Genomic DNA, 23,137 nt, shown 5'->3' with positions numbered 1-23,137 from the left:
AGAAAGGAAAATTACCTAATCTGAGCAACAAGACGAACCGTTAGTTGTCCATACTCGAACAATCCCCGGCAACGGCGCCAAAAACTTGGTGGACGAAATTGTGATCCTTATTCTTTAAGTTGCACTCCTTGTAAAATTATGGAATTTGAAATTGGCACGAGTGAACACAACTCCGTTCAACTAACCAGCAAGTGTACTGGGTCATCCAAGTAATAAACCTTACGTGAGTAAGGGTCGATCCCACAGAGATTGTTGGTATGAAGCAAGCTATGGTCACCTTGTAAATCTCAGTTAGGCAGATAAAATTATGGAATTTAGAAAATCAAATAATATAAAGAAATAATAAAAGGGATACTTATGCAGATTCATTGGTAGGAATTTCAGATAAGCATATGGAGATGCTGTATGGCTCAAGAACGCCTACTTTCCTACTGCTTCAACTCAATCCTTCTTACTCCTTTCCATGGCAAGCTGTGTATAGGGGTTCACCGTTCAACGATGGCTACTTTCTATCCTCACGGGAAAATGGTCCTCTGCGGCTGTCACTCGCATGGCTAATCGTCTGGAGGCATCACCTGGCCGAAGGCTACATCCCATCCTCGCAGTGAAAACTACGCTCACGCGCTCTGTCACAGCACGGCTAATCACTGGTTGGTTCCCCCGCCTACTGGAATAGAATCCCTTGATTCTTTTGCGTTTGTCACTAACGCCCAGCACTTGCGAGTCTGAAGCACGTCATAGTCATTCATTACCGGAATCCTACTCGGAATACCACAGACAAGGTTAGACTTTCCGGATTCCCAGGATCCTACTCGGAATACCACAGACTAGGTGAGACTTTCCGGATCCTCATAAATGCCGCCATCTATCTAGCTTATACCACGAAGATTCTGTTGGGGAATCTAAGAGATACACATTCAAGCTCTGTTGCATGTAGAACATAAGTGGTTGTCAATCACGCGCGTTCATAGGTGAGAATGATAATGAGCATCACATAATCATCACATTCATCATGTTCTTGGGTGCGAATGAATATCTTAGAACAAGACTAAGATAGAATTGAATAAAAGAAAATAGAATTGCATTAATACTTGAGGTACAGCAGAGCTCCACACCCTTAATCTATGGTGTGCAGAAACTCCACCGTTGAAAATACATAAGTGAAAGGTTCTGGCATGGCCGAATGGCCAGCCCCCTAAAACGTGATCAATAGCCTCTTAGGATGAAGAATAAAACAAAACTGAGACCAAAGATGAAACGTGGTCAAAAGACATCTAATACAATAGTTAAATGTTCTATTTATAATAAACTAGCTCCTAGGGTTTACATGAGTAAGTAATTGATGCATAAATCCACTTCCGGGGCCCAGTTGGTGTATGTTTGGGCTGAGCTTGATCAATCCACGAGCTGAGGCTTCTCTTGGAGTTGAACTCCGAGTTATGACGTGTTTTGGGCGTTCAACTCCGGATTATGACGTTTTTCTGGCGTTTAACTTTAGACAGCAGCATGTACTTGGCGTTCAACGCCAAGTTACGTCATCAATTTCCGAATAAAGTATGAACTATTATATATTGCTGGAAAGCCCTGGATGTTTACTTTCCAACGCCGTTGAGAGCGCGCCAATTGGAGTTCTGTAGCTCCAGAAAATCTATTTTGAGTGCAGGGAGGTCAGATTCCAACAGCATCAGCAGTCCTTTTTGTCAGCCTTTTTCAGAGTTTTGCTCAAGTCCCTCAATTTCAGCCAGAAATTACCTGAAATCACAGAAAAACACACAAACTCATAGTAAAGTCCAGAAATGTGAATTTAACATAAAAACTAATGAAAATATCCCTAAAAGTAGCTTGAACTTACTAAAAACTACCTAAAAACAATGCCAAAAAGCGTATAAATTATCCGCTCATCAAACATAAAGCATTTTGGGCTCTAAAGATGTTGAACTTTGATAATCAAGCAGCTGGAGAAAGAAGGTTCTTGCAACTCAACGAGTTAGAAGAATTCAGATCTCAAGCTTATAAAATTGCCAAGATTTACAAGGAGAAAACAAGGAGATGGCATGATCAAAAGCTGGCAAGAAGAGAGTTTGTAGAAGGTCAAAAAATGTTGTTATATAACTTAAGGCTCAATTTTTTTCTAGGGAAGCTAAAGTCAAGATGGTCTGGACCATTCACAATCATCAAGGCCTGTCCTTATGGTCACGTGGAGCTTATGGATGACAAAACACAGAGGACTTTCACTATCAATGGCCACAGACTCAAGCACTACTTGGGAGACTCACTAGATAAGCAAAGAGTGAACTATAACCTCAGCTGAAGAGGAAGAACCGTCAAGCTAGTGACGTTAAAGAAGCGCTAGTTGGGAGGCACCCCAACATTTATATCCTTTCAATTTCGAGCTTTCTAGATTAGCTTATGATTAGTCACATAGATTGTTTGTTTTTCAGTTCAGTTGTTAGTTATTTTAGTTGATAGTTTCTTTGAACTTAGCTTCAAAAGTTTTTCTAGTTTTGCTGGAAATACAACCTTGCATGCTACATTATATGATGTTGTTAATTGGGTTGATTAACTAGCTAAAGAGCTAAGTTTGGTGTGGCCACCAACCCACTTATTTTGAGCTTACATCAAAACAATTGAATTAATCTTAAGAGTAAGCCCAAATTTAAGTTTGGTGTGGCCACCACCATAAAAAACCCATATGTACATGCAAGACCAGCCCAATTGATTAATGTCTGAATGCAATTAGTAAATTGGTGGGTGCATGAAACGGCTGCTTTATTGTGTACATATGAAATGGAAGTGGAAGGGTGTGAATGAATCAATTTTATTCAAATCATAATGTATACAATAAAGTTCAATCATGAGACCAATTACTATATGCAATGAACCTTAGTTTGGTGTCCAAAAGACACAAATTAAATGCTATTTAACTAGAGGAAATTGAAGCAAGTTTTGATCACTAATGGATTGTGTACCTAAATTTTCAAGAGAGGTGGGACCGACATGACATTAATCACTCATCAAGTCAAGGAGTCAAAGTGTACTTCACACTTTGGAACTCAAAAATTTGAAGAAAGCTGAACAGTTTGGGGTTGGCGCTTCTCCCCACGCTAGGCGGCACTTCCAAGTGTGAAAGCTTTAAATTTTTGCCAATTCACACCTTCTAGATTTTTCCCTTCCATCCTCTATATAATGCACTCACCCACCCCTCTTTTCCACACTACACACTCTCTCCTATAAGCCGAAACCTCTACCCCCTTTTCTTTACCTTATTTCTTTCTTTGTTTCTTGCTTTCTTGATTAGGACAATCAAGTCCTAAGTTTGGTGTTGAAGCAAACCCTTGATTTGCTTTCTTTCTTTACCCTTTTCATCACTCTTTGAACCCTATCCTCGCACCTAAATGGCACCACCAAAGGCCACCAGTTCAAAGAAGAGAAAGACCAAGGAGGCTTCTTCAGGCTCCTCAAGCTACAATGAGTTCAAGTTTCTCTCATTCTTCCACCAAAACCAATTTTAATGGTGGGTGAGTGAGAGACAAATAATCCCTGAAGTTGGCTTCCAACTAGGGAGAGACGAGCATAGAGAGATCAACATCGAAATTAACAGGAGGGGTTGGGCAATCTTGTGCAACCTAGCCAAGAAGGTGGTGAAAAGTTTAGTGAGGGAGTTCTATGCCAACGCCATGCCACAACCGGGTCAAGCTTTTGACTACCAAAGCTATGTGAGGGGGAAGAGCATTGACTACAGCCCTACCAATTTGGACAGAATGCTAGGGGTAAAGCACACAAGTTCCACCCAAAGCTATGAAAAAAGGGTGAAGCAACTTAATCCTGGCTTTGAATAGATCTTGAATGAGAATTGTGTCCTCAATGTCCAGTGGATTAATAACAAAGATGGAAGGCCAAACCAGCTGAGAAGATGAGACTTATGCCCTCAAGCTAGAGGGTGGCTAGATTTTGTGAGGAGATCCCTCAACCCCACCTCCAACACTTCGGAGGTAACTTAGGAAAGGGTTCTGCTAATTTATAGCATAATGAAGGGGGAGAACATCAATTTGGAGGAGATGATAGCAACCAACATCCATAGGGTGCTGAAAAGCACCAAGGATAGCACAAGGTTAGCCTTCCAAAGCATCATTCAGCGATTGTGTGATGAGGCTGGAGTGAAGAAGGTAATAGATGAAACATTGGTTGATTAAGACAAACCAATCACTGCCAAAAAAATGGAGAAAGTGGTGGCCATCAACTCACTACAAAAAGCCAGGGAATATAGGGCTCATGTGCAAGAACCACAATGGCCACCACAACAAGAAGAAGCATATGTGCAACTGCCATATCCACAGCTACTAGCACCAATTCCACAGTTTCAAGCACAATTTCCGAAAGGCTTTAATTGGGAAAAAATGCAAGGAAAGATTCACCAAATGCAAGGGAACATCAACCATCTGCAAGAAGATGTCACTCAACTTAGGGAGCAGCAAAAACAATAGAACAAATGCAAGAGAGTATCCAGCAGCTCCAAGGGAGTGTGGAATATATGAAAGAGCAGTAGGGAAAATTTTATTGGGGAGAAATGCAAGGCAGCCTCAACAAGATCATGGAGCGAAATCAAGTGCAACAGAGAAACCTTGCTAAATTTCGGTCCCTCTATGAGACTAGGACCACATCAAGGAGACAGTATGATATAAACACACAAGCGAAGCTAAATCACTTGTGTAATGTAGTAGCCACCTTGAATCCCAATTATCCAACATTCATGCAAGAAATGGAAGAGTTTAGTGCTAGGCAAGAGGAGATATTGGCCAAGCACAAGGAGGATGAGAGGACCTATATAAGGAGGCTAGGCTTTTGGAAGTCAAGAGACACTCAAGAAGAAGAAAGAGCCTCCACAAAGAAGAATAGGGATGAGTCCTCCAAGAAGAAGGATAGAGGGAAAGGACCTATGCATTGAAGCTGCTGATGAGTAAAAGGTTGTTGAGTCCCATGGTTAAAATTTATTCTCTGAATTTACTGCTAGTAGTGTCTTGATATGTTAGTTGTTGTTTGTTTTTTCTATGTTTTAGAGTCATTATATGAGTCCTTTAAATTCCAGTTTTTTTTTATATTGAGAAAGTGAATGTTTTCTTTGTTAAGTTCACTTTATCAATAAAATTAGTTGTTTCTATAAAAGTCAATGATGAGTTGTTGAAAAATAAGAGTGAGAGACTAAGACCCAAGTGAGCTAACTCAAATTAAGATATGAGGAACAAGTATGGAAACGTGAATGAAAATCTAAAAGTAAGTAGACCATAATGAACACTTAGACATAGAGGATATAACAAGTAGATGCCAAAGATAACCCTTGAATATCCATAGAACCAAAAAGTAGTAAGCAAAGACCTAGGCTTTGAGCATCAACTACTAGGATAAAAGAAAGAAAGAAATGGCTCAATGAGCCAAGATTCTAGTAGATGCTTGTGGTGAAGATGTGTCAAGAAGAGAGACCTGAGCAAGTAAATTCTTAGGGGTGTTTCAACACCTAGTACCCTAAGACCAACTGGTTTAGGAGTGCTAATTGAAAGCTTAAAATAAAGGGTTGTCTTGAGACAAAACACTTAGAGTTGTGGTCAAGCAAAGAAAAAAAAGAGTAATCAGAGGAAAAATAATAGTTCTTACTACTTCAAAGTGACAATCAATAGAAAGGGCTCTAGAAGCAAGCACTTAAAGAAATCCTCAAAGGTCTAAGAGTTCATTGTACTATGAAAATAACAAAATTCATGCATGATTTGATACTTAGCCTCTATCTCTAATTGTGAATACATCTCTTAAGGGTCAAGTCTCAATCAATTAGGAACAGTTCACATTGACTTGCTTGGGGACAAGCAAAATTTAAGTTTGGTATTGTGATAACTTACATCATCTACCTCCTTTTCATATCTAAAAAGACCATAGAATTAGTAAATTCTCATTCAATTAACACAATTACATAAACCAAATGCTGAATTTTATGGGACATTGCTTTGAAATGAGTCTTGTTTGAATTTTGGGTGAAAATAACAACAAAAGAGGAAGAAAGCAAGAAAAATAAGCTGGGCATGTGTATTGGGCGTGCCACTTGGTGCAAACACCATCATTTTTGACTGGGCGTGGCACACCAGCTACAGGGCGCCGCATGCGAGCTACAGGGCATGGCACGCCAGTTATTGATGCGCAACTATTTCATGGTACATTTTGTGCAAATTTAGAGGATTTCATCAACTTTCTTCACACTTATTCTCATAAAATGCATAGTTTTGTGTTTCCATATTAATCTTGCTTTACGGTTGAAAACATGCTTTTTAAGCTCTAAATAAGCTATATTTTAATTCTCCTTTATTACCATTCGATGTCGTGATCTGTTTGTTGAGTTTATAGGGGCAAGAATGGTCTAGAAGTGGGAAAAGAAGCCTGCATAAGTGGAAGGAGCATGAAAAATAGAGTTTTGAAGCATTGGCATCGACGCGCACGTGCAGCCAAAGCGCACGCGTGGAAGCTCGGATTTGGGATAGGCGCGCAAAAGTGGACGCATTCGCGTGGCTGGGCAAAATTCTCATCCACGCGTACGCATGGATCGCAAAAACCTATCGACGCGTACGCGTGACGCGTGCACGTGTCTTCTTTAATGAAAACATGACTGGAAATTTCAGAGGAGCTTCAGACCCAGTTTTGAGTAGAATTCTAGCGGGAAAAGACATAAAGGACAAAGGATTGAAGGGGATTATCATCTTTTACACATTTTTTAATTAGTTTTGGGAAGTTACATTTTTTTTAGAGAGAGAAACTCCAACTTCTCTCTAGAGTTTAGCTTTCTCAACTCCAATTGCACTTGGATCCTTTTGTTAGATCTGAATTTGATTCAATTTTACATTGCTCTAGATTGTAGATCTTTTTCTTCTACTCTCAGTTTAGTGTTCTTGTTATTCTAGCATTGTAGATCTTGGATTTGGAACTTGTTACTTTGATTTCTATTAATGCATTGAGGAATTTCATGTTTACTGTTGTTGATTGTTTGATTGTTGCCCATTGCTTGTGTTAGATATCTTGAATTCAATTTCTCTTCTCAAGTTCACAATGTCTTTCATTATTGTTCACCAAATGTTTGAGAAAATGTCAACTATAGCTATGGAGTAGATTTTCACTCTTGGCTTAGGGGTTGGATAATTGGAGACACTTGAATTGTCAAAGCTTTTTGTTGATTGATAAGTGGAAATTGCTAATTGACTTGAATTTCACTAAAGCTAGTCTTTCACTATGATTTGACTAGGACTTGTGGAATTAATTTGATTATTTCCACTTGACTTTCCTTCAATGTTAGAGGTTAACTAAGTGGAGCAATAACCAATTCTCATCATAATTGTTGGAGACAATGAGGATAGGAATTTCAATTCCCAACCCTAGCCAAGGCTTTTACATTGATTGATTGTCACTCACCTTTGTTTAGTTCAATTTATTGTGTCCCTTAGCCTACTTGTTATTTGTTCATTGCTTTTATGCAAACTTGTTTACATCTCTCGTATTCGACCTCAAACACCAAGAGAACTCCTAACCAATGATGTGCATCTTAGGGCAACTCCTAGGGAGAACGACTCGGGACTAATACTCTTGGTTATTGATTTGAATTGTGAACACACTCTTTGTTTGTTTGATGCATTATAGTTTGTTGGTTTAGACTATACCCACGATAAAATTCTATTGGAAAATTCTATACCGACAAAATATAGCTCATCAAAATGACGCTGTTGCCGGGGAGTTGCATATGTGTGCCATGTTGTTGGTTAGTGTAAATATGTTGATATGTGAATACTTACATCCTCATTGATTGTTCGCTAGTTTGATTGTTAGTTAGGATTAATCTTTGTTTAGTGCATTTTCTTGTTATGAGCTCTATGACTCTTTCATTGAATGACGCGCTCACAACCGAATCCGAGCTTAGCCACCTTTGATCCTGAAATTGAGAGAACGTTACTTCATATTAGGCAAGCTCGGAGAAGGTTAGCCTTTGGAGGTGGTGAAAGGGTTCCTACCAATTCACCAACCTCATCCGAGGTTGAATCGGAATCGTCATTCGAAGAAGGAACGATATACTCTTCCATCGATACTACTAATACCTCTTCTATTGATCTAGGTAGCGAACTATGGCCCCTTCAAGGAGAGTCACTCTTAAGGAAGCCGGTGCTCCGGACTTTATTCTTTAACCGCTTGAAGTGCTTCATCCGGAGTTAAATGCTAATTTTGAACTCAAGACCGCCTTGATTAATTTTCTACCCAAGTTTCATGGACTCTCCGACCGAGATCCTATTAGACACCTTAGAAACTTTCAAGGTGTATGTTCAACAACTAGGCGGGAGAGAGCTCATGAAGGATCACTATGGACGTGGCACGCTAGAGTAGGGCGTGGCACACCAGCTATTGCTACCAAAGAGAGTCCATGAAGATTACAATGGGTGTGTGATAACGAAAATTCTCTTGTATAGTTTGGAATTGATCAAAATCAAGAATCAATTCGTTAGTAGCATAGTCCAAACCAACAACGAAGTCTCATACTCAAATGTTAAATTCAATACAAAATAACCGAAAGTAATTAAACCTCGGGTCGTTTTCCCTAGGAGTCACAATTGAGCATGATCATCATTGGCTATGGGAGGAAATGGGGATTGGATGACATGATATGCAAGAAATGTAAATAGCAAGAAATTAAATGATCATGCAAGAAGTTAAAAGGAAAGCAATTAAAAGCAATGAAAATGGAAATTGAGTGCTAAAAAGGACTCTTGGTGAGAATTGGGGAATTTAGGATTCCTATCCTAGTTTTGGACCACAAACATGGCAATTGTGTGGAATTAATCCCAATTAGTCAATCCTACTTGAGAATTAGTCAAAAGGGCATAATTGATTCCAATCCTAAGTCCTAAGTCAACACTAGTGGGTCACTTAGAGTCAAGGGGAACCAAACCAATTAACAATCCTCACACAATGCGGAATAGACATCCACAATTTAATTCCACCCAACCACCCAATTTCTCAACCAAGAGTGTGAAAAGCTAAACATTCAAGAAGCTAAAGGTCAAAGCAAGGAAAATTAAAGTGCAAGAAACCTCTTCGCAAGTAATTGAGAGCCAAGGTTACCTATCCTAACCATTGACCACAAACACATGATGATTATGAAGAGTTAATCCTACTTAGTTAACCCTACATCGAGGATAAGTCAAGTAGGCATAGTTGATTTCAACCTATAAGTCCTGTGTCAACGCTTAGGGTCACATTGAGTCAATGGAGACCAAATCAACTAACTACTTTAATGTATCAAACAAGAATGGACATCAATGACTCAAGGGTCACCAAAGTCATCAATTTCAAGCTAAGAGTGGAGAAAAACTAAGCAAAAACTAAGCCAAGTATTTTATCAAACACTTGGTGTACATGAAAATAAAATAGTATTAAATTGCATTAAAAAGTAGAATCTAACTACCAAAAGCAAGAAGATCATAATAATAACTCAAGCAAGCATTAAATGAACATGAAACATAAATTTGCATTAATTGAAATTAAAATAACAAAGTGTGTTCATAAACATAAAAGAACAAAAGAAATGAAATAACAAAATAGAAGGAAAGAACAAAGATGCAATAACAATAAATGACAAGGAAAAGTAAATGAAAACAAGAATTAAAAGTAGAAATTGCAAGAAAGTAAACTAAGAAACCCTAATTCTAGAGAGAGGGGAGAGCTTCTCCCTCTAGAAACTAAGAGAAAAACATGTTAAAACTAAACCGAATTGCCCTCCCTTCATTTCTCTTCACTTCGGCCTCAAATAGCTTAAGAAAATGAGTTGGATTCGGTTTTGGGGGCCTAGAAATTGCTGCCAACGAGTTCCAATTAATGAAGTCACATGCCAGGACTTGTGCGTACGCACACATGCTGAATCCCGACTTGTGCGAATGCACAAATTGTGTGCGTACGCACATTTAGACTTATATCCACTATAGGAAATTGTATATTATTTTGAAGCTTCGAACGTTAGCTTTCCAATGCCGCAGCGTCATTTGGACCTCTGTAGCTCAAGTTATGACCAATTTAGTACAGAGAGGTCAGGACTGACAGCTTTCCAAATTCCATTTCCTACATGATTTCTTCCCTTTTGCATGTTCTTTTTCTCACTTCTTCAACCCATACTTTCCTTGGAAACCTGAAATCAGTTAACAAATACATTAAGGCATCAAATGGGATTAAAGTGAATAAAAATTGACTAAATTAAGCACAAAAGAGCATGTTTTCACTTTTAAGTATATTTTAGGAAGAAATCTCAAAAGCATGCTATTTAGATGAATAAATGTGGGTTTATATGATGAAATCCACTCAAATCAACCCAAAATATATCGTCAAATATGGATTCATCAATTTACCCACACTTAAACAATAGCATGTCCTCATGCTAAACACAACCAAGGAAGATGAATGAAAGGGTACAAAATTTATTCAATGCAACTACTTATATGCATACAAATATACTAAATTCTATCTATCTATATCTATACTATGGTTCCTCTTGAGTTTGGCAAAAACAAACAAGAGAATCTCAATCAATCCAAGGTAGAAACTTAGGGCCAAGGCAAAGCAAATATAGCAATGTGACCAATGTCCAAAGATATGATTTGAGGTTTTCAAAATTAAGTTCAATAACTTGCAAGAAGACACAAGATAGGCAATGGAATCATAGAATTGAGCGATCGAACCCCTCACCGGATATGTTTACACTCTAATCGCTCAGTGTGTAGGGCTTAATCACTCAATTCTCCTTTAATCATGTTTCTCAAAGATTTGCAAGTCATCTAACAATCAACTAATATTTGATGCATGAATGAAAATATCATGAGGACTTTTGAAGGTTGTAATGGGGCTAGGGTAAAGGTAGGATTAATATGGTTAAGTGGGCTAAGAGATTGGATCTTTGATTAGCTCAAGTATCCCACCTAATCCTATATCATCCTATATAATTAACAAAACAACCTAACTACCCATTTATCCTCTTTCTCACGTTCACTCATGCATCCTCTTTCCAATTCACACACATATGCATTATTTATTTACATTCTTATTGTCATTTCTTTTCTTTTGTTTTCTCTTTTTTTTCTTTTTTTTTTCAAAAGCAAAGTATGTACAAAAAAATTTTTCTTTTATCAACAAAAAGAAATGCATATGTTTCAAATAATGAATGCACGATTGTTTACCCATTTTTTGAAATATTTTCAATGAACACCCAAAGCACTAACTACCAATATTTTTCCACAAATCCCCCCACACTTGATTGACACAAACACTCAAACCTAAGCTAATCAAAGATACAAATCATGGACATAATGGTTTTTCACTTAGGAGAATGATGTGCTTAAAATTAGCACAAAGGGGAATTAAAGGCTCAAAAAGTGGTTTACAATAGTCGATGTAAGGGTTAGCCATATGGGTTAGTGAGTTCAATTTCAAAAAATGGCTTTAATCACACTAAATGCATTCAAAACATCAAATATAGGACATAAAAAATTAAACAAACCTAAGATCACAATCATAAAAAGAGTATATCACACAAGAACAAAATTTGTGGGAAAATGTACAACCACACAATTAAAGCTCAATTCACACTAGGTATTGTTCAAGCTCTTTTCTATGTTTCATAAAAAGATGCTTCAAGAAAGTTCAAAAACAATTTTTCAAATCTAATCAATGGAACGCCCTAAAAGAGATTTCTTGAAAATTCTTTGTTGTTTTAACCAAACTTGTTTCATATACTAGGCAACATGCAAATATAACTACAATAAAACTATAATCAAACTAAGATATATACAAGTAAATCAAACAAAGCATAAGGAAATAAAATACTAACAAATATTCACAAAAAATAGAACTATTAAAACTAGAAAATAATGCAAAGTGTTGAGAAAGAGAGAATTTACGCCCCAAAAATTGTGGATCCTCCCCCACACTTAAACGTTGCATGGTCCTCCATGCATGCACTCAATCTAGGGGTGAAGAGGTGCTCTAAGAGGCTCCACCTTCAGCTGGTGGGCACCGAGGCTCCGGGTTTCCGTATGAACACATAAACAACAAGAATTGAGGAAAAATGATGTATGTGGTGTGATAAAAGACAATGTGCATATTCCAAGTGCGCGCAGTTTAGAACACACACATTGATCAAGCAAAACGGAAACCTCATAAACAAAAGAAATAACATGCGTTCCTCAATTAGGTGGCCTAGGTTGCAAGTGAAAACTAAGCAAGAGTGAAGGCACAAATAACCCTAGGCAACCACAACTAAAGTGAATTGAATATGTAAGAAGTTGGATATTGAAGTTGTGCAAGTGAAAGATCAAAATTAATATAAAATGACACAATTAACAATAACCAATCCAATGATGAAAACAAACTACTTATTCATCCTTAGGAATAATAAAATAATCACATGTATAAGGTGCTTGTTACAAAAAGTGACAAGTCTTGATAAGAATCAAGTCAAGTCGACTAAAAAAAATGCAACGCATTAACAAGGAACAAATACCTTGTAATGTGATTATATTCACTTAAAACCGTAATGAATAAGTAGCTCAACTCAAATCACTAAATTAAAAGTGCACAATTCATAATCAAGTTGCCAAATAAGGATATAGTTTAACACATATGATCGCGACTGATGATTAGATTTTTGACGGTTTAGAATTTCACTAATGAAATCTCGTTGTAAAGTATAGTTTCTAAACCAAACAATAATCCTTTCATGCAAAAAATTGCTTGTCACTAGTACAAACCCCTAAAATTTATAAACTGAAGTATTCAGACCTCGGGTCGTTCTCCCTAGGAATTACAATAAAGTGTCTTGTTATTGGTTATGAGTTATTTTGGGGTTTTGATAAGAAGCATGAAAGATAAATGGCAAGAAAGTAAACTAAGGCCTAAAAAGGTCTTGGCAAGGGTTGGTGGTTAAGGATCTCTATCCTAATCACTAGCCACAATATGAGAATTGGCAAGGATTAATCTCATTAAATCATCCTCTAACTAGTAGTAAAGAAAAGTCAAATGAGCTATATCAATCCTAGTCCATAAGTCCTAACTCTCCACTAATTCAAATAGTGAGACTAGAGTCAATGGCTCCCAATCATCAATTACTTGGACATTAGCAACTCAAGAGTTCCTAAGTTACCTTTCCAAGCCAAGAGTATAAAATTCTACTCTAAAATCCAACCAAGCATTTCATCAAACACTTGAAAGGCACAAAAGAAAAGCATAGTAAATTGACAACAAGAACAAAATCTAACAACAATTATTGCAAAGAATTAACAACAACAATCAAGGAAATCACAATTATCATGAATTATCTCAAGTTGCATTATTGAAATAAAACAAAGGAACAACAATCTATCCAAAACAAGATGAAGAATTACAATTATTAAAGCACATAACTAGAAAGAGGAAGAAGAGAAGATTAAGATTTGATAAAGGAGAAGTGAATTAAAACATGAATTAAACCTAGATCTAAGAAAAGAGATTAACCTAAACCTAATCCTAATTCTAGAGAAAAGTGAGAGTTTCTCTCTCTAAACTAACTCTAACTAATCCTAATTGTGCTATATGGTATAATGATTATGATCCCCTTTATCCTTGATCCTTTTTATTCCTTTCTAGCAGTAATTGGCGCCAAAATGGGTTCAGAAACCCTTGCAAATCGCCAGGCACGTGTTGCTTTTTATGAAGTCATGTGCGAACTTCGACGCGTGCGCGCACGGTGCGCGTGCGCATCCCTGGCCGATTCTGCAATGTGCGCGCTGACGCCTTGTGCGCGTGCGCGTGCTCGGCTGATTTCACTTCTTTGACTTTTATGCTTCTCTCCACTTGTATGCTTCCTTCCTTGCTTCCCTTGATCCATGCCTAGCCTATTTCAATCCTGAAATTACTAGCAAACACATCAAGGCATCTTGTGGAATCAAAGAGGAATTAGAATTCATCAAAATAAGGCTTAAAAAGCATGTTTTTACACTTAAGCACAAATACGGGAGAGATTACGAAACCATGCCAATTCATAGGTTAAATGCGAGAAAAGGTCATCAAAATACTCTAAATTCAATACAAGATAAACCCTAAAAATGGGGTTTATCAACCTCCCCACACTTAAACCTTAGCATGTCCTCATGCTAAAATAAGAAGGAACTAAGGGGTATGACATTTATTGAATGCAACTAAACTATATGAGTCTATCTAAATGCAACTACCTAAAGCAAATGCAAATGCTTAGTTCAACAAATCAATTTCCAAGAGAACATGTGTAAGCACACGAGTTAGGGCAATAGGAATTAAGTCCAAACCACAATTGTATTTAATCCTCAAAATAGTTCAAACTTGCAAGAATATAAATAATATGGGTGAATACATGTAATTGAACTTTTGAACCCTCACCGGATGTGTATCCGCTCTATTCACTCAAGTGTTTAAGGGTTAATTCACTCAATTCTCCTCAAATCATACTTTCCAAAATTTGATCTTCTTCTAACAATCAACATTTATTCAATGCATGCACACATTCGTCATGAGGTCTTTCATTTAGGTTGTAATGGGGTTAGGGTTAAGGTAGGATCATTTATGGTTAAGTGGACTAGAGTTTAGGTCTTTGATTAGTATAGACTTTCCCACCTAACCTATATAGGGACCTATACAAATTCAAACTGTTCTAACTACCCATTCTTCACTTTTCTTACATATTCATGCATTCTTTTCCTTGCTTCATAACACTTATGCATTGACTCCCTTTTTTATTGAACTTCACTTTGGGGCATTTTGTTCCCTTTTATTATTATTTTTCTTCTCTTTTCATTCTCTTTTTTTTTCTATATTCTTCTTTTTTTTCTTTTTCTTTTATCTTTATACTTTGTGTAAGGACATCAATTGCATAAGGTCTTATACATTCAATCAATACATGGATATGTTCCCAATTCTAGAATATGAAAATGTACTACCCTTTTTATCCCATCCAATGTTCCCAAGCCTCACCAACTTTGAGTAATAAACACTCTCACTAGCCTAGGCTAATCAAAGATCCAAACAAGGACTTTTCATTGGTTTTCCGCCTTGGGTTTGTAATGTGCTAAAATGAGAACAAGTTGGTTAAGCATAGGCTCAAAATTGGCTAACAATGGAGAGTAAATGGTAGGCTATTTGGGTAAGTGGGCTAATGAAATAATGGCCTCAATCATATAAATGCATGAATATAAGAAATAAGTGGATATATAGAATCAAGCAAATCAAAGATCACAATCATAGATAGAGAACAATTTCACACAAGAATGGAAAATAAGTGGTTATAAAATATAATCACACCATTAGGCTCAAGTCTCACAAGCTTGTGTTCTTAGTTCAATACATGCTTCACAAAGTAAGAATTCAAGCAAGTTTCACCAAAAATTTCTTCAATCAATTGGGTTGGTGCCCTATAAATAAATTTCTTGGGAAATCTCAATATTTGACTAAGCATTGTTGTGATCGAAAAAAATCTCAAAAATTTTCCTTAGTTTACCCTTTTCTTTTCACTTAAAACACTTTCTTATGCAAAAAGGGGTAACTAAGTTTTTGCAATTCAAAATATGGTTTTTTAATCACAACCACAAACTAAAAAAGAAAGATATGCAAAAAATGTATAAAGAAAAATCCAACTAGAAGTATGAAATCTATCATCCAAAACATCTAAATCCAAAATAAGTAGTAAAGGTATCCAAAACAAACCAAAAATAGTAAGAGTATCCAAAATAAACTCAAAGTGCATCAAATATATACAAAAGTATGCAAAGTAAGATAACTAGAAAAATGGTCGAAATATTCACCGGTCCTCTAATGATGCTACCGGTGACCTCCCCACACTTAAGACCAAGCATCGTCCCCGATGCTAAACTGGAGGATCAGTGGAAGGTACAACGGTAGGTGCTGAATCTGTCTGAGGCTGTAGGACTGGCTTCTCATGGGTCTGTGGAGTCTCTGTAGTGTCAGGAGCAGCCGGAGGTGCATCCTGCTGAGTCGGCGCATCCGCATCCTCCTCCTGATGATCCTGCTCATCGGAGGCCGGAGAGTCTGGAAGTGGAGGTAACTCAGCGCCAAGGGAGACGAGTTCCTGATCCATCCGGTCCAGTCGGCGCCTGACATGGCGTCTCTCGCGCTCTAAGAACCGAAACAGACGCTGGACCAATAGATAAGTCAGCTCAGGTGCTAAAGGAGGAGCTGTCGAAGAAGATGGAGCTGCTGCTGTGGAAGAAGACGGGGCTGCTGTAGGGGTTGAAGGTCCAGCTGTCCCTACTACTGCTCTAGCCCGAGACCGGCGTCTAGCTGGGGGCTTCTCGTGCACCCAACCACCCCAAGGAATAGTAACCTCCTTGTCATCGTCATCTGGGGCTGGTGGTGTCATATCATCATCTGACCAGGGGACCTTAGCCAGGGCGGCCATACTGGTGACTGGTGCACGAAATTGTGATCAATACTTTTCACAACTCAAATAATCCCCGGTAATGAATCCAAAAACTTGGTGTTCAATACCATGGCATAAACACAACTTCGCACAACTAACCAGCAAGTGCACTGGGTCGTCCAAGTAATAAACCTTACGCGAGTAAGGGTCGATCCCACGGAGATTGTTGGTATGAAGCAAGCTATGGTCACCTTGTAAATCTTAGTCAGGCAGACTCAAATGGGTATAGATGATGAATAAAACATAAAGATAAAGATAGAGATACTTATGTAATTCATTGGTAGGAATTTCAGATAAGCGTATGAAGATGCTTGGTCCCTTCCGTCTCTCTGCTTTCCTACTGTCTTCATCCAATCCTTCTTACTCCTTTCCATGGCAAGCTTATGCAAGGGTTTCACCGTTGTCAGTGGCTACCTCCCATCCTCTCAGTGGAAATGTTCAACGCACCCTGTCACGGCACGGCTATCCATCTGTCGGTTCTCGATCAGGCCGGAATAGAATCCAGTGATTCTTTTGCGTCTGTCACTAACGCCCCGCCCTCAGGAGTTTGAAGCACGTCACAGTCATTCAATCATTGAATCCTACTCAGAATACCACAGACAAGGCTAGACCTTCCGGATTCTCTTGAATGCCGCCATCAGTTCTTGCCTATACCACGAAGACTCTGATCTCACGGAATGGCTGGCTCGTTTGTCAGGCGAGCGCTCGGTTGTCAGGCGATCAACCATGCGTCGTGTATCAGGAATCCAAGAGATATTCACCCAATCTAAGGTAGAACGGAGGTGGTTGTCAGTCACACATTCATAGGTGAGAATGATGATGAGTGTCATGGATCATCACATTCATCATGTTGAAGAACAAGTGATATCTTGGAACAAGAACAAGCGGAATTGAATAGAAGAACAATAGTAATTGCATTAATACTCGAGGTACAGCAGAGCTCCACACCTTAATCTATGGTGTGTAGAAACTCCACCGTTGAAAATACATAAGAACAAGGTCTAGGCATGACCGTGAGGCCAGCCTCCCAAAGTGATCAAAAGATCTAAAGATCAAAAGATTCCAAAGATCAGAAGATGAAAATACAATAGTAAAAGGTGCTACTTATAGAAAACTAGTAGCCTAAGGTTTACAAAGATGAGTAAATGACATAAAAATCCACTTCCGGGCCCACTTGGTGTGTGCTTGGGCTGAGCATTGAAGCATTTTCGTGTAGAGACTCTTCTTGGAGTTAAACGCCAGCTTTTGTACCAGTTTGGGCATTTAACTCCCATTTTGGTGCCAGTTCCGGCGTTTAACGCTGGGAATTCTGAGGGTGACTTTGAATGCCGGTTTGGGCCATCAAATCTTTGGCAAAGTATGGACTATCATATATTGCTGGAAAGCCCAGGATGTTTACTTTCCAACGCCGTTGAGAGCGCGCCAATTGGGCTTCTGTAGCTCCAGAAAATCCACTTCGAGTGCAGGAAGGTCAGAATCCAACAGCATCTGCAGTCCTTTTCAGTCTCTGAATCAGATTTTTGCTCAGGTCCCTCAATTTCAGCCAGAAAATACCTGAAATCACAGAAAAACACACAAACTCATAGTAAAGTCCAGAAAAGTGAAATTTAGCTAAAAACTAATAAAAATATACTAAAAACTAACTAGATCATACTAAAAACATACTAAAAACAATGCCAAAAAGCGTACAAATTATCTGCTCATCACAACACCAAACTTAAATTGTTGCTTGTCCTCAAGCAACTGAAAGTCAAATAAGATAAAAAGAGGAGAATATGCAATGAATTCCAAAAACATCTATGAAGATCAGTATTAATTAGATGAGCGAGGCTTTTAGCTTTTTGCCTCTGAATAGTTTTGGCATCTCACTCTATCCTTTGAAATTCAGAATGATTGGCTTCTTTAGGAACTCAGAATCCAGATAGTGTTATTGATTCTCCTAGCTAAGTATGATGATTCTTGAACACAGCTACTTATTGAGTCTTGGCTGTGGCCCAAAGCACTCTGTCTTCCAGTATTACCACCGGATACATACATGCCACAGACACATAATTGGGTGAACCTTTTCAGATTGTGACTCAGCTTTGCTAAAGTCCCCAATTAGAGGTGTCCAGGGTTCTTAAGCACACTCTTTTTGCCTTGGATCACAACTTTATTCCTTTTTTCTTTCTTTTTCTCTTTCATTTTTTTTTCGTTTTTTTTTTGTATTCACTGCTTTTTCTTGCTCCAAGAATCATTTTTATGATTTTTCAGATCCTCAGTAACATGTCTCCTTTTCCATCATTCTTTCAAGAGCCAACATTCATGAACCACAAATTCAAAAGACATATGCACTGTTCAAGCATGCATTCAGAAAACAAAAGTGTTGCCACCACATCAAAATAATTAAACTGTTATAAAATTCAAAATTCATGCAATTCTTATCTTTTTCAACTAAGAACATTTTTCATTTAAGAGAGGTGATGGATTCATAGGACATTCATAACTTTAAGGCATAGACACTAAGACACTAATGATCATAAGACACAAACATAGATAAACATAAGCACTAAATTTCGAAAAAAAAAAGAAAATAAAGAACAAGGAGATTAAAGAACGGGTCCACCTTAGTGATGGCGGCTTGTTCTTCCTTTTGAAGGTCTTATGGAGTGCTTGAGCTCCTCAATGTCTCTTCCTTGTCTTTGTTGCTCCTCTCTCATGATTCTTTGATCTTCTCTAATTTCATGGAGGAGGATGGAATGTTCTTGGTGCTCCACCCTTAGTTGTCCCATGTTGGAACTTAATTCTCCTAGGGAGGTGTTCAGTTGCTCCCAATAGTCTTGTGGAGGAAAGTGCATCCCTTGAGACATCTCAGGGATCTCATGATGAGAGTGGTCTCTTGTTTGCTCCATCCTCTTCTTAGTAATGGGCTTGTCCTCATCAATGGGGATGTCTCCCTTTATGTCAACTCCAACTGAATAACAGAGGTGACAAATGAGATGAGGAAAGGCTAACCTTGCTAAGGTAGAGGACTTGTCCGTCACCTTATAGAGTTCTTGGGCTATAACCTCATGAACTTCTACTTCCTCTCCAATCATGATGCTATGGATCATGATGGCCCGGTCTAGAGTAACTTCAGACCGGTTGCTAGTGGGAATGATTGAGCGTTGGATAAACTCCAACCATCCTCTAGCCACGGGCTTGAGGTTATGCCTTCTTAATTGAACCGGCTTCCCTCTTGAATCTCTCTTCCATTGGGCGCCCTCTTCACAAATGTCAGTGAGGACTTGGTCCAACCTTTGATCAAAGTTGACCCTTCTAGTGTAAGGATGTTCATCTCCTTGCATCATGGGTAAGTTAAATGCCAACCTTACATTTTCCGGACTAAAATCCAAGTATTTCCCCCGAACCATAGTAAGCCAATTCTTTGGATCCGGGTTCCCACTTTGATCATGGTTCTTGGTGATCCATGCATTGGCATAGAACTCTTGAACCATTAAGATTCCGACTTGTTGAATGGGGTTGGTAAGAACTTCCCAACCTCTTCTTCGGATCTCATGTCGGATCTCCGGATATTCACTCTTTTTGAGTGAAAAAGGGACCTCGGGGATCACCTTCTTCAAGGCCACAACTTCATAGAAGTGGTCTTGATGCACCCTTGAGATGAATCTCTCCATCTCCCATGACTCGGAGGTGGAAGCTTTTGTCTTCCCTTTCCTCTTTCTAGAGGTTTCTCCGGCCTTGGATGCCATAAATGGTTATGGAAAAACAAAAAGCAATGCTTTTACCACACCAAAATTAAAAGGTTTGCTCGTCCTCGAGCAAAAGAAGAAAGAAGAGAGTAGAAGAAGAAGAAATGAGGAAGAAGAGAATGGCTTTTGTGTTCGGCCAAAGAGGGGGAGAAGTGGTGTTTAGGTTGTGTGAAAATGAAGGAGTGAAGAAGGGTTTATATAGGAGAGGGGGGCTCATGGTTCGGTCATGTATGGGTGGGTTTGGGAGGGAAGGTAGTTTGAATTTGAAGGGTGAGGTAGGTGGGATTTTATGAAGGATGGATGTGAGTGGTGAAGAGAAGGATGGGATTTGATAGGTGAAGGGTTTTTGGGGAAGAGGTATTGAGGTGATTGGTGAATGGGGAAGAAGAGAGAGAGTGGTGGGGTTGGTGGGGATCCTGTGGGGTCCACAAATCCTGAGGTGTCAAGGAAAAGTCATCCCTGCACCAAATGGCATGCAAAATTGCGTTTTTAGCCAATTCTGGCGTTAAACGCCGGGCTGGTGCCCCTTTCTGGCGTTTAACGCCAGGTTCTTGCCCTTTCCTGGCGTTTAACGCCAGTCTGGTGCCCCTTTCTGGCGTTAAACGCCCAGAATGGTGCCAAACTGGGCGTTAAACGCCCATCTACTAGCCTTACTGGCGTTTAAACGCCAGTAGGTTCTTCCTCCAGGGTGTGCTATTTTTCTTCCTGTTTTTCATTCTGTTTTTGCTTTTTCAATTGATTTTGTGACTTCTCATGATCATCAACCTACAGAAAACATAAAATAACAAAAGAAAATAGATAAAATATGACATTGGGTTGCCTCCCAACAAGCGCTTCTTTAATGTCAGTAGCTTGACAGAGGGCTCTCATGGAGCCTCACATTTTCTCAGAGCACTGTTAGAACCTCCCAACACCAAACTTAGAGTTTGAATGTGGGGGTTCAACACCAAACTTAGAGTTTAGTTGTGGCCTCCCAACACCAAACTTAGAGTTTGACTATGGGGGCTCTGTTTGACTCTGAATTGAGAGAAGCTCTTCATGCTTCCTCTCCATGGTGACAGAGGGATATCCTTGAGCCTTAAACACAAAGGATTCTTCATTCACTTGAATGATCAATTCTCCTCTATCAACATCAATCACAGCCTTTGCTGTGGCTAGGAAGGGTCTGCTAAGGATGATGGATTCATCCATGCACTTCCCAGTCTCTAGGACTATGAAATCAGCAGGGATGTAATGGTCTTCAATCTTCACCAAAACATCCTCTACAAGTCCATGAGCTTGTTTCTTTGAATTGTCTGCCATCTCTAGTGAGATTTTTGCAGCTTGCACCTCAAAGATCCCTAGCTTCTCCATTACAGAGAGAGGCATGAGGTTTACACTTGACCCTAAGTCACACAGAGCCTTCTTGAAGGTCATGGTGCCTATGGTACAAGGTATTGAAAACTTCCCAGGGTCTTGTCTTTTTTGAGGTAATTTCTGCCTAGACAAGTCATCCAGTTCTTTGGTGAGCAAAAGGGGTTCATCCTCCCAAGTCTCATTTCCAAATAACTTGTCATTTAGCTTCATGATTGCTCCAAGGTATTTAGCAACTTGCTCTTCAGTGACATACTCATCCTCTTCAGAGGAGGAATACTCATCAGAGCTCATGAAAGGCAGAAGTAAGTCCAATGGAATCTCTATGGTCTCATTTTGAGCCTCAGATTCCCATGGTTCTTCATTGGGGAACTCAGTGGAGGCCAGTGGACGTCCATTGAGGTCTTCCTCAGTGGCGTTCACTGCCTCTCCTTCCTCTCCAAATTTGGCCATGTTGATGGCCTTGCACTCTCCTTTTGGATTTTCTTCTGTATTGCTTGGGAGAGTACTAGGAGGGAGTTCAGTAATTTTCTTGCTCAGCTGTCCCACTTGTGCCTCCAAATTCCTAATGGAGGACCTTGTTTCAGTCATGAAACTTTGAATGGTTTTGATTAGATCAAAGACCATGGTTGCTAAGTCAGAGTGGTTCTGCTTAGAATTCTCTGTCTGTTGCTGAGAAGATGATGGAAAAGGCTTGCCATTGCTAAACCTATTTCTTCCACTATTATTATTGTTGAAACCTTGTTGAGGTCTCTGTTGATCCTTCCATGAGAAATTTGGATGATTTCTCCATGAAGAATTATAGGTGTTTCCATAGGGTTCTCCTAGGTAATTCACCTCTTCCATTGAAGGGTTCTCAGGATCATAAGCTTCTTCTTCAGATGAAGCATCCTTAGTACTGCTTGGTGCATTTTGCATTCCAGACAGACTTTGAGAAATCAAATTGACTTGTTGAGTCAATATTTTATTCTGAGCCAGAATGGCATTCAGAGTATCAATCTTAAGAACTCCTTTCTTCTGATTAGTCCCATTGTTCACAGGATTCCTTTCAGAAGTGTACATGAATTGGTTATTTGCAACCATTTCAATTAGTTCTTGAGCTTTTGTAGGCGTCTTCTTCAGATGAAGAGATCCTCCAGCAGAGCTATCCAAAGACATCTTGGATAGTTCAGAGAGACCATCATAGAAAATACCTATGATGCTCCATTCAAAAAGCATGTCAGAAGGACATTTTCTGATCAATTGTTTGTATCTTTCCCAAGCTTCATAGAGGGATTCTCCATCCTTCTGTCTGAAGGTTTGGACTTCCACTCTAAGCTTACTCAATTTTTGATGTGGAAAGAACTTTGCCAAAAAGGCATTGACTAGCTTTTCCCATGAGTCCAGGCTTTCTTTAGGTTGTGAGTCCAACCATGTCCTAGCTCTGTCTCTTACGGCAAAAGGGAATAGCATAAGTCTGTAGACCTCAGGGTCAACCCCATTAGTCTTGACAGTGTCACAGATTTGCAAGAATTCAGCTAAGAACTGATGAGGATCTTCCAATGGAAGT

At 39.0% G+C, this 23,137-nt stretch overlaps 1 non-coding gene across 1 annotated transcript; it reads left to right on the top strand.

Moving 5' to 3' along the window:
- Positions 1-22,800: 22,800 nt before the first annotated feature.
- On the top strand, positions 22,801-22,908 carry LOC130964857 (small nucleolar RNA R71). Its single transcript, XR_009080925.1, has one exon. It is a non-coding gene; the product is annotated as a small nucleolar RNA R71 (small nucleolar RNA).
- Positions 22,909-23,137: the final 229 nt, after the last annotated feature.

Source organism: Arachis stenosperma, chromosome 2 (assembly GCF_014773155.1).
Source record: "Arachis stenosperma cultivar V10309 chromosome 2, arast.V10309.gnm1.PFL2, whole genome shotgun sequence".
NCBI lineage: Eukaryota > Viridiplantae > Streptophyta > Magnoliopsida > Fabales > Fabaceae > Arachis > Arachis stenosperma.
Note: the sequence above shows the minus strand (reverse complement) of the source record. Positions and strands in the feature narration are given on the sequence as shown.